Below are 9,266 nucleotides of genomic sequence, written 5' to 3'. Positions count from 1 at the left end.
CCTACTACTGGGTAAAGAACCAAAGCAAAGAAAATCAGTACATCCAAGAGTTGTTCATACTCCCTGTCCATTGCAGCACTATTCACAATAGCCAAGCTATGGAGTCAACCCAAGTCTCCATCAACAGATGAATGGCTAAAGAAAATATGATTTTATACACACACATACACACACCTACACACACACACACACACACACAGTGGAATACTATTCAGCAATAAAAAGAATGAATTCTTGTCCTCCATGGAAACATGGATGAGCCTGGAGGAAATGGTGTTAAATGAAAAGAGCCAGGAACAGGAAGTTAAACATGTTCTCACTCATATATAGAAGCTAAAATAGTTGATCTCATAGAAGTAAAGAGTAGAATCCAGGTTATTAAAGGGTGGAAAGGGAAGGGGGATATAGGGAGAGATTTGTTAAAGGACAAAAAATTACAGTTAGGCAGAATAAGTTCTAATGTTTTATAGCACTGTAGGATGACTGTAGTCAAGAATATATATTTTCAAATCGCTAAAAGAGGACATTGAATTCTCCCAACACAAAAAATGATCAATATTTCAGATGGCAGATATGCTAATATCCCTGATCTGATTACTATACATTGTATGTATAGAAACACCAATACGTACCCCACAAATACATACAGTATTATGTGTGAATTTTTAAAAATAAATAATTTTTTATAGTCAATGAAAATAGTATATTCTTTTATTGGTTTTTGTTCATACAGGTTGTTTCAACTTTCAATAATAAAATTCAATAAATTTGATTCCTTAATCATAAAAACTTGCTTTACACATTATTTACATGTTGTCAAAGTCCATACAAAACATCACAAGGATTTGATTGACTCTACGCATGGTACCATCACACAGAAGGAGGAAGGAGCTAATCCAGTAACAAACATTCAAAGATTAAATTGTAGATATGCACAGTGTATTTGGCACTGTTCATTAATATTATAACACCTTCCTCTCAAAGACAGGCATTCTTAAGCGTTAGTCACAATATACCAGAATTTGCTATTCATATTAAAACCACCTTTTAAACTTTATAACAGTAACCAATTATTATAGTTTTAAGACACAAAACGCAATGAGAACTGGGAATGGAATTCAAATCCTCCAACTTCTTGCTATGCTCCAAGCTGCCATCCATAAAACAGGATTAATTTGGTAATTTTTCCATTGTGGGAAGTGTCAACAAGAAACAATTTAAAGACAATATTTTCCAATACAAATAAAGACATACACTTTTATTTAAAATTAACAATTCTTCCTGGGAGTGCAAAGACAGCCTTGATGACGTACAACTTGTGATGATTTTGGCAGGAATTATAGAACAACCAATGCCATTCAAGTTGTGGAGATTGTACTAACAGGTGAACTCGTAAAGAGAAGATTCTGGAATGCCTATATCTGAAATCAGAATCCTAGTAGTTTGTAGTTTGCCTCTTCCTAGAACTTCAAGAGACTCAAGTCATAGGCTACAGATGTACTTTCAAGTATATAATTATGAATGGAAGGAGAAAATAAAAGCACAAAAATGCAAATATTAAACCTTTAGTGGCTTGGACTATATTCCAGTAGGTAATTTATTTCACTAACTTCACTTTAACAAAGATTAAATCTCTTTATTTTAATCAGGTCCATTAAATTTCATTCATTAAAGCTATACATACTCCAGAATGTTTATAAGACATTTACACCTATCATGTTTACAAAAAGCATAAATTCAGTCTTAAGCTGCACTACAAATGCCTCAATATAACATAATCACAGTATAAGGAAACAAATCAGAAATTCTCTGATTAGATATGCTGTAGCTTCACAGAAAACTCTCAGTAATAAATTAAAACAAAAAGTCTTACAATGTACAATGGGCTATGCAGTGCAAAGTAATGTCACTGGACCAAAATTTAGTTTAATCATTTTTATTTCAAGTGTGTTTTAAAAATCATAAATGGGGTTTCATAATCCAAAGCTGAAACATTTATTCTTCATAGCTTCAGAATTGACAAGCAATTGTAGACCATGCTTTCCAAATCCAGTCTTCTTTGCTATTTTTCAAACTTCTGAGATCTAGTATTAAACTGCTCCATTCTAAATGTGCGGTTTTAGATAACTATTGTACACTTGTTGATAAGAGTTTTCTGAAAACAGTCTATCAAATATAAAGAATGGTTTCTATCCAAGAATCAGCAGTGAGGGAAGAAATACTAAACACCTGTCAAGAAATCAGTTATTCATTTTAAAAAATAACAGAACCAGTGATGCTCTCTGTCATAAAAAAGAACATGTAAAATTTATTTTTATAGGCTTTGGTAACATTATATTCCCCACAGAGGCCTTCAATCCTACTTAAAGATATTTTACACACGGTAACCATCAGGTTTACTGAGTAAAAATCTCAGGTATTAACCATGCCCCTAAAATGTGCTATTCCAAAGAGGAACAGGTTACTTTTGAGGAAAAAAGCTGCCGTGGTAACTTCCCTCAAATGTTTATTTTAAATAAAAATAGTTGATGGAAGTATTTTTTAAACCAACTTTGGATATAATATGGCATACTGCCCATCAAACAAAAAAGGAAATCACAACTTTTTTTCCATTTATAATGAGTTTTCCACCTTTACTTTTAAGATTACAACTTACTGACCTTTTATGCTTGTTTGGTTTTTTTGACTGCCTAATCCAATATTTAAATTTTTAAAAGTCTGCATTTCAATGTAGTAAGAGTTCTTTTTCAAATAATCTTCATAAGCCAGAATACAGACACCAGAGCAACACTCTCAAGTCACACTGTTTGACTATAATGAAGAGATGAAAATGGGCGGATATCTGAAGATAGGTATTCCCTCCGCTCTGAAGGTGAGCAAGCTTTTAACATGTGAGCAACACAGAACTCCTTTCCTCTGGAGCTCCTTTCAACTCAGAATGCTTCAGTTCAGTAAGTCAATATATTATTCTTAAAAATTAAAGTTTGGTCACTAAGAAGGACTGAACAAAATTTATTCCCCTCCCGCCAAACACAACCAGAACAGTTCTAATCAGGCCCTCTTCTCCCCACGAAAACAGGGAAGTAGCTGGGCTGAAGACTTTATTAAGTGTGACGTTTCAGTTCCTAAAACATCACTGCTATATGCTCAAAGTTGTAGGTCTATGTATTTCCTTCTCCAACACGTCCCCATTTATGTTTATTTCCACACATACAAACGTGCACATGTGTGCACGCACACACGCACACACTCTCAAGTAAGACACTTTTTTGTGTTTGTTGATAAATTATGAGGATTATGAACTAGGTGTGTACAGGGTTTCATAGGTGCTTTCTAAACATCAGAGTCACTTGAGTCCTTTCCTCCATAAGCCTCAGATCAAATTATGCAACCAATGACCACGACTTTCCCAGACGCTGTTCACAGGCTGCATAATGACGAAGGGCAGAGAAAAAGTCCCCATAACTGATGTTTAGATAGGAAGGCAAAGAGACAATCTCAGTCAATCTGATGTGCCAGAGAAGAAAGCCTCGTGTGCTGTCCACAGGACCGAACTTCAGTACTAAATCAGGATCAGGACAACCATTTGAACTGAGTAAACTAACATATCTACATCCAAATCTGTGGGTCTCCTTTGCTTCTGGGCTACTCACTGGCAAAAGTCCTGAGCAGCTCTCACAATATCTGCTTTTCCATTTTCCGGCAATAGCACCTTCACTGCCAAATGGCAATTTAAAACTTGATCATCTTTGTCATTACTATTTGCAAACTCTGGTGAGCATTTTGAACAATCTAGGCCCAGAAGTTCTTGCTGCTGTTTTAAAATTTCATCCATCAATCTGGAATTATTTCTTTTGAAAATACCTTGGTGGTCGTAGATGCTAATGTAGGAGATGCCCACGGCCATACACCACACCACGAGGCTCGCGATGTCCGAGAAGCTGGGTTCCTGCTCCACCTCGGTGATCACCAGGCCCATGTGCACAGGCAGCTTCTCCAGGGAAGGGCCGTCCGCGCGCCAGCGCATCTGGTGGTGGGCTGCGGGCAGGCACGACCCCCGGCGCGGGTGCGGGTGGTGATGGCGGTTCTTGCCGACGTCTGGGACTTGCGGAGCGTGAAGCCGAGCGGCGCTAGGACCGCGGCAGAAGCGGCGCGCCGGCAGCGTCGCCAGCGTCGCCAGCGTCGCCAGATCCAGTTCCAAGTGCCGAACCCAACGCGGAGCCAGGAGGTGAGCTTGCGGTGCAGACAGAGCAGGGGGGCAGCACCCGCCACACCAGCTCTTACAACCCCGTCATACTCTTGTGGCCCTCGGGCACCCCCTCTCCCTCCCGCCCACTCCTGTGGCGCTATAGCTTTTTATCCGGCCCTGCTCCGGCGCGGGCATCGCTCCGTGTCTCCCCGCCCCCTAAGCCCGAACCCCTTCCCACTGCCAACACCTCACCTCGCCCCCGCCGCCATCTTCCTCCTCCCTTGGCAGCCCCGCCCTAAAAATAAATAATTTTAAAAAGCATTCATTTTATACTATCTCTTGAACACTGTTCAGCAGGGTAGATTCCATTTTGATGATTATTTTCATCAGCACTTGGAATATACTGTTCCACTGTGTGTGGTCGTGATTGCTGCAGTTGTGAAGTTTGCTGTCAATCTAATCAGTGTCTTTATAGTTATGCCTTTTTAAAAGTGCTTTTAGTGTTTTTTCTTTGATAATTTACAATTTAATTTTAATGTTTCTTTTTTTAACAGTGTTATTGAGGGATGATTGACATACACTAAACCGCGCATATTGAAAGTGCAAAATTTGATGTGTGTTTATGCTTGTGAAACCATCACTACAGCTAAGATAATAAACAGATCGGCCAGGCTCAGTGGCTCACGCCTGTAATCCCAGCACTTTGGGAGGTGAAGGCGGGTGGATCATGAGGTCAGGAGTTGGAGACCAGCCTGGCCAACATGGTGAAACCCCGTCTCTACCAAAAATACAAAAATTAGCCAGGCGTGGTGGCACACGCCTGTAATCCCAGCTACTCAGGAGGCTGAGGCAGGAGAATCGCTTGAACCCGGGAGGCGAAGGTTGCAGTGAGCCGAGATTGCGCCACTGCACTCTAGCCTACGTGACAGAGGAGTCTCAAAAAAAAAAAAATAAATAAATAAATAAATATATCCATCACCCCAGTCTCTCCTTGTGCCCTTTGTAATCCTTCCCTCCACTTCTCCACCCTCAGCCTGTCCCCAAGCAACCACAGACATACTTTCAGTTATCATAGGTTAGTTTGCATTTTCTATAATTTTATATACCTGGAAGCATAGTGTATGTCCTCATACTTTTGTGAGCTCTGGCTTCTTTGCTTCAGCGAAGTTATTTTAAGATTCATGCATGTTTTTGGCAGTATCAACAACCCATTTCTTTCTATGGCTGGAGTCTTCAATTTTATGAGTAAACGCAATTTGTTAATGCATTCAGGAGTTAATGAACATTTGGATTGGTTCCAGCTTTTGGTTATTACAAATAAAGCTGTTATAAACATTTGCATACAAACCTTTATATAGACATATGCTTTTCTCTCTCTAGGAGTGGAATGGCTGGATCATATGGTAGGTGTATTTAGCTATTTAATAAACTGCCAAACTGTTTTCCAAAGTGGTTGTGCCATTTTTACCTTCCCACCAGCAGTGTAGGAGGTTTCTAATTTCTCTACATCCTTGCCATCACTTGGTATATCAGTCTGTTTAATTTTACACCTTCTAGCAGGTGTGTAGTGGTATCAACTTGTGGTTTCAGTTTACATCTCTTTATTGAATAATGATATTAAGCATCTTTTCCTGATCTTGTTTGCCATCAATATTTCTGTTGGTGAAGTGTCTGTTCAAATCTTTTGTTCCTCTTTTTATTGCATGTTTGCATTTTATTATTGAGGTTCGAGGGTTTTATATGTTCTGCTTAGAAGTCCTTTACAGATATGTGATTTAAAAATACGTCCTCTTGATCTATGTCTTTTCATTCTCTTAACAGTGTATTTTGAAGAGTGGAAGTTTTTAATTTTGATGAAATGCATATTATCAATTTGTTCTCTTGTGAATTATGCTTTTAATGTTGTATCCAAGGTCACAAAGATTTCTGCTCTATTTTCTTCTAAAAATGTTATAGTTTAAGGTCTATGAATTCCTTTGAATTAAAGTTTGTATATGCTGTGAGGTATGAATCAAAGTTCACTTTTTTGGGGATTCAGCATCATTTGTTGAAAAGACAATACTTTCTCCATTGAATTGTCTTTGTACTTTGTCAAGAATCTATTGGCCATATATATGTGAGTCTATTTCTGGAATCTCTATTGTGTTTCATTGATCTATTTGTCTATATGTATGGCAATACCATACTGTTTTAATATAGCTTTATATTTAGCCTTGAAATCAGATAAGTAAGTCCTCCAACTTTGTTCTTCTTTTGCAAAGTTATTTTCACTATTCTAGGTTCTTCATTTTTTCCATATAAAACTTAAAGTTCAATTATTGATTTTTGCTTTTAAAAGCCTTCTGGAATTTTGATTGATATTCAATTGATCTATAACTCAACTTGGGAGAATTGACATCTTAACAACTTCAAGTCTTCCTGTCCATGAACATGGTACATGTTCCATTTACTTAGGTCTTCTTTAATTTCTCTCAGCAATGTTTTGCAGTTTTCAATGTACAAGTCTTCCACATGTTTTATTTGGTTTATGGCTAACAATTTTATATTTGTTAATGGTATTGGAAATAACATTTTTAAAATTTCAATTTGATTGTTTTATGTAAAAATACCCTTGATTTGTGTATATTAATCTTGAACTCTGCCACCTTGCTAACTCACTTATTAGTTCTAATAGCTTTTATTTCATGGATTCCATGGACTGGTCTACACAAATGATAAGGAAAGTGTTACTCTTTCCAATCTAGATGATTTATTTCTTTTTCTTGCCTTATTTCATGAGTTAGAACCTCCAGTACAATGTTTAATAAAAGTGGTGAGAGTAGATATCTTTACCTTGTTCTCAATTTTAGGAAGACATAGATTTTTGTGTAGATGGCCTGCATCCTATGAGGACTCTTCATTTTATCCCTGGTTTTCTGAGGGCTTTTAATCATGACTCAATGTTGGGTTTTACTAAGTGCTTTTTCTATTAAGATGATCATATGCATTTTTCTTTTTAGTCCACTAATATGGTAAAGTTCATTTATTGATTTTTGAATATTAAATCAGCTTTATCTTCCTGCAATAAAGTACACTTTGTCATGATACAGATGAACTAGATTTGCTAAAATTTTAGTAAGAATATTTTCATCATTGTTCATGAGGGTTATTGGTCTCTGTTGTTGTTTCTTATGATGTCTGTTTGATTTAGTAAGAAAGTAATGCTGTCTTCATCAAATAAAATAAGGACCTTTTCCTTTTCTATTGTCTGGAAGGATTTGTGTAGAATTGTTATTGTTTCCTTAAATATTGTTAGACTTCACCATGAAAACCACCTGGACCTATAGTTTTCTTTGTCATCAGGATTTTAATTAAAAACTTGATTTTGTCAATAGATACTCATTTTATCTATTTCTTCTTGAGTGAACTTTGATAGTTTATGCCTTCCAAGGAATGTGTTCATTTCATCTAAGTTATCAAATTTATTAGAAAAAAATGGCTCACAGTAGTCCATTGTTTCCTTATAATTACTGTAGAAGATTTGGTGACACCCACCTTTTCATTCCTGGTATTGGTAATTCGTGCCTTTTACTTTTTTCTTGATCAGCTGACTAGAAGTTTAACAATTTAATTGATTGTTTAAAATGATTAGCATTTACTTTCTTGGATTTTTCTTATAATTTTCCCTTTTTTCTTTCATTGATTTCTGTTCTTTTTATTATTTTCTTTATCTGCTTACATTGTGTTTAATTTGCTCTTCTCTTTCCAGTTTCTGAAGGTGAAAACTCAGGTCACTGATTTGAGACCTTTCTTTTTTGTTATAATATAGGATCTTAGTGCTTAAATTTGCCTCCAAGCATACATTAGCTGCAACTCCCTGATTTTGATATATCGTGTTTTCATTTTCAGCTCAATGAACTTTCCAGTTTCTCTTTTGATTTCTTATTTGAATAATATACTTTGGCTGTATGTCTCCACCCAAATCTCACCTTGAATTGCAATCCCCATAATCTCCAGGTGTCAAGGGTGGGACTGGGTGGAGGTAATTTAATTATGGGGGTGGTTCCCCCCATGCTGTTCTTGTGATGATGAGTGAGTCTCATGCAATCTGATGGTCTGGTTGGTTTTTTTTTTTTTTTTTTTTTTTTTTGCAACAATCCCTTTGATGTCCCCATGAGGGCCAGGCCCAGGCAGAACCCATCCCATTTTATCCTTAAACTCAGAAGGAAATTTGTCTAAATATTAAAGGATTAATATGGGACTAAAAAATGAACCTTAAACCCTGCCACTGATACGCAAGCTGTCTCTCTTAGAGTTCAATGAACACTTCAGGAGAGTATTTCCAACAATATTTAGATAACCACCACCCTAGAACATTTAGTGGGGAGACATTCTCTTCTCCTTTTTCTGATAACTTGGTCAGAAGTGATTGACTGTGCAAATGGTATTTCTCAGCTAAAATCTCCCTTACGAACCCTTCCTCGAAATCCCCAAGGTCTCCTCTCTTTCTTAAGTAGGTAACAGCTAATTTGAATATTGATTCATCAGTATCCCTGTGTCTACACCAAGTTCAAACTGAAGATCTCCTTGAGATGCTTGACTCCTTGTGGGCCTAAAAATTGTACTGAGAATTTAGGGGGAGGGACAATTTCATTAAGTTCAGTTTAATCCATACAAACTTCTAAAAACCAAGCTTGCACAATGTTGTCTAACAACAGAAGCTAAAGAAAGTCTAAAACCAGAATTCAAAAGCCTAAAAGCAAAAGGACTCATCATGCCTTGTACCCATCCTTATAATACTCTTACCATCCTAATAATAAAACCCCATGTGAGGACGAGCGTGGTGGCTCACGCCTGTAATCCCAGCACTTTGGGAGGCCGAGGCAGGTGGATCACAAGGTCATGAGATCAAGACCATCCTGGCTAACACGATGAAACCCTGTCTCTACTAAAAATGCAAAAATTACCCAGGTGTGGTGGCGTGTGACTGTAGTCCCAGCTACTCAGGAGGCTGAGGCAGGAGAATTCCTTGAACCCAGGAGGCAGAGGTTGCAGTGAGCCGAGATCGCGCCACTGCACTCCAGCCCAGGCGACCAAG

General features: G+C 37.5%; 1 pseudogene; it reads right to left on the bottom strand.

Annotated features, from left to right (window-relative positions):
* Positions 1-689: 689 nt before the first annotated feature.
* LOC100981419 (dehydrodolichyl diphosphate synthase complex subunit NUS1-like) lies at positions 690-4,721 on the bottom strand (annotated as a pseudogene).
* Positions 4,722-9,266: the final 4,545 nt, after the last annotated feature.

This window comes from Pan paniscus, chromosome 14, assembly GCF_029289425.2.
Source record: "Pan paniscus chromosome 14, NHGRI_mPanPan1-v2.0_pri, whole genome shotgun sequence".
In the NCBI taxonomy this organism is placed as follows: Eukaryota; Metazoa; Chordata; class Mammalia; order Primates; family Hominidae; genus Pan; species Pan paniscus.
Note: the sequence above shows the minus strand (reverse complement) of the source record. Positions and strands in the feature narration are given on the sequence as shown.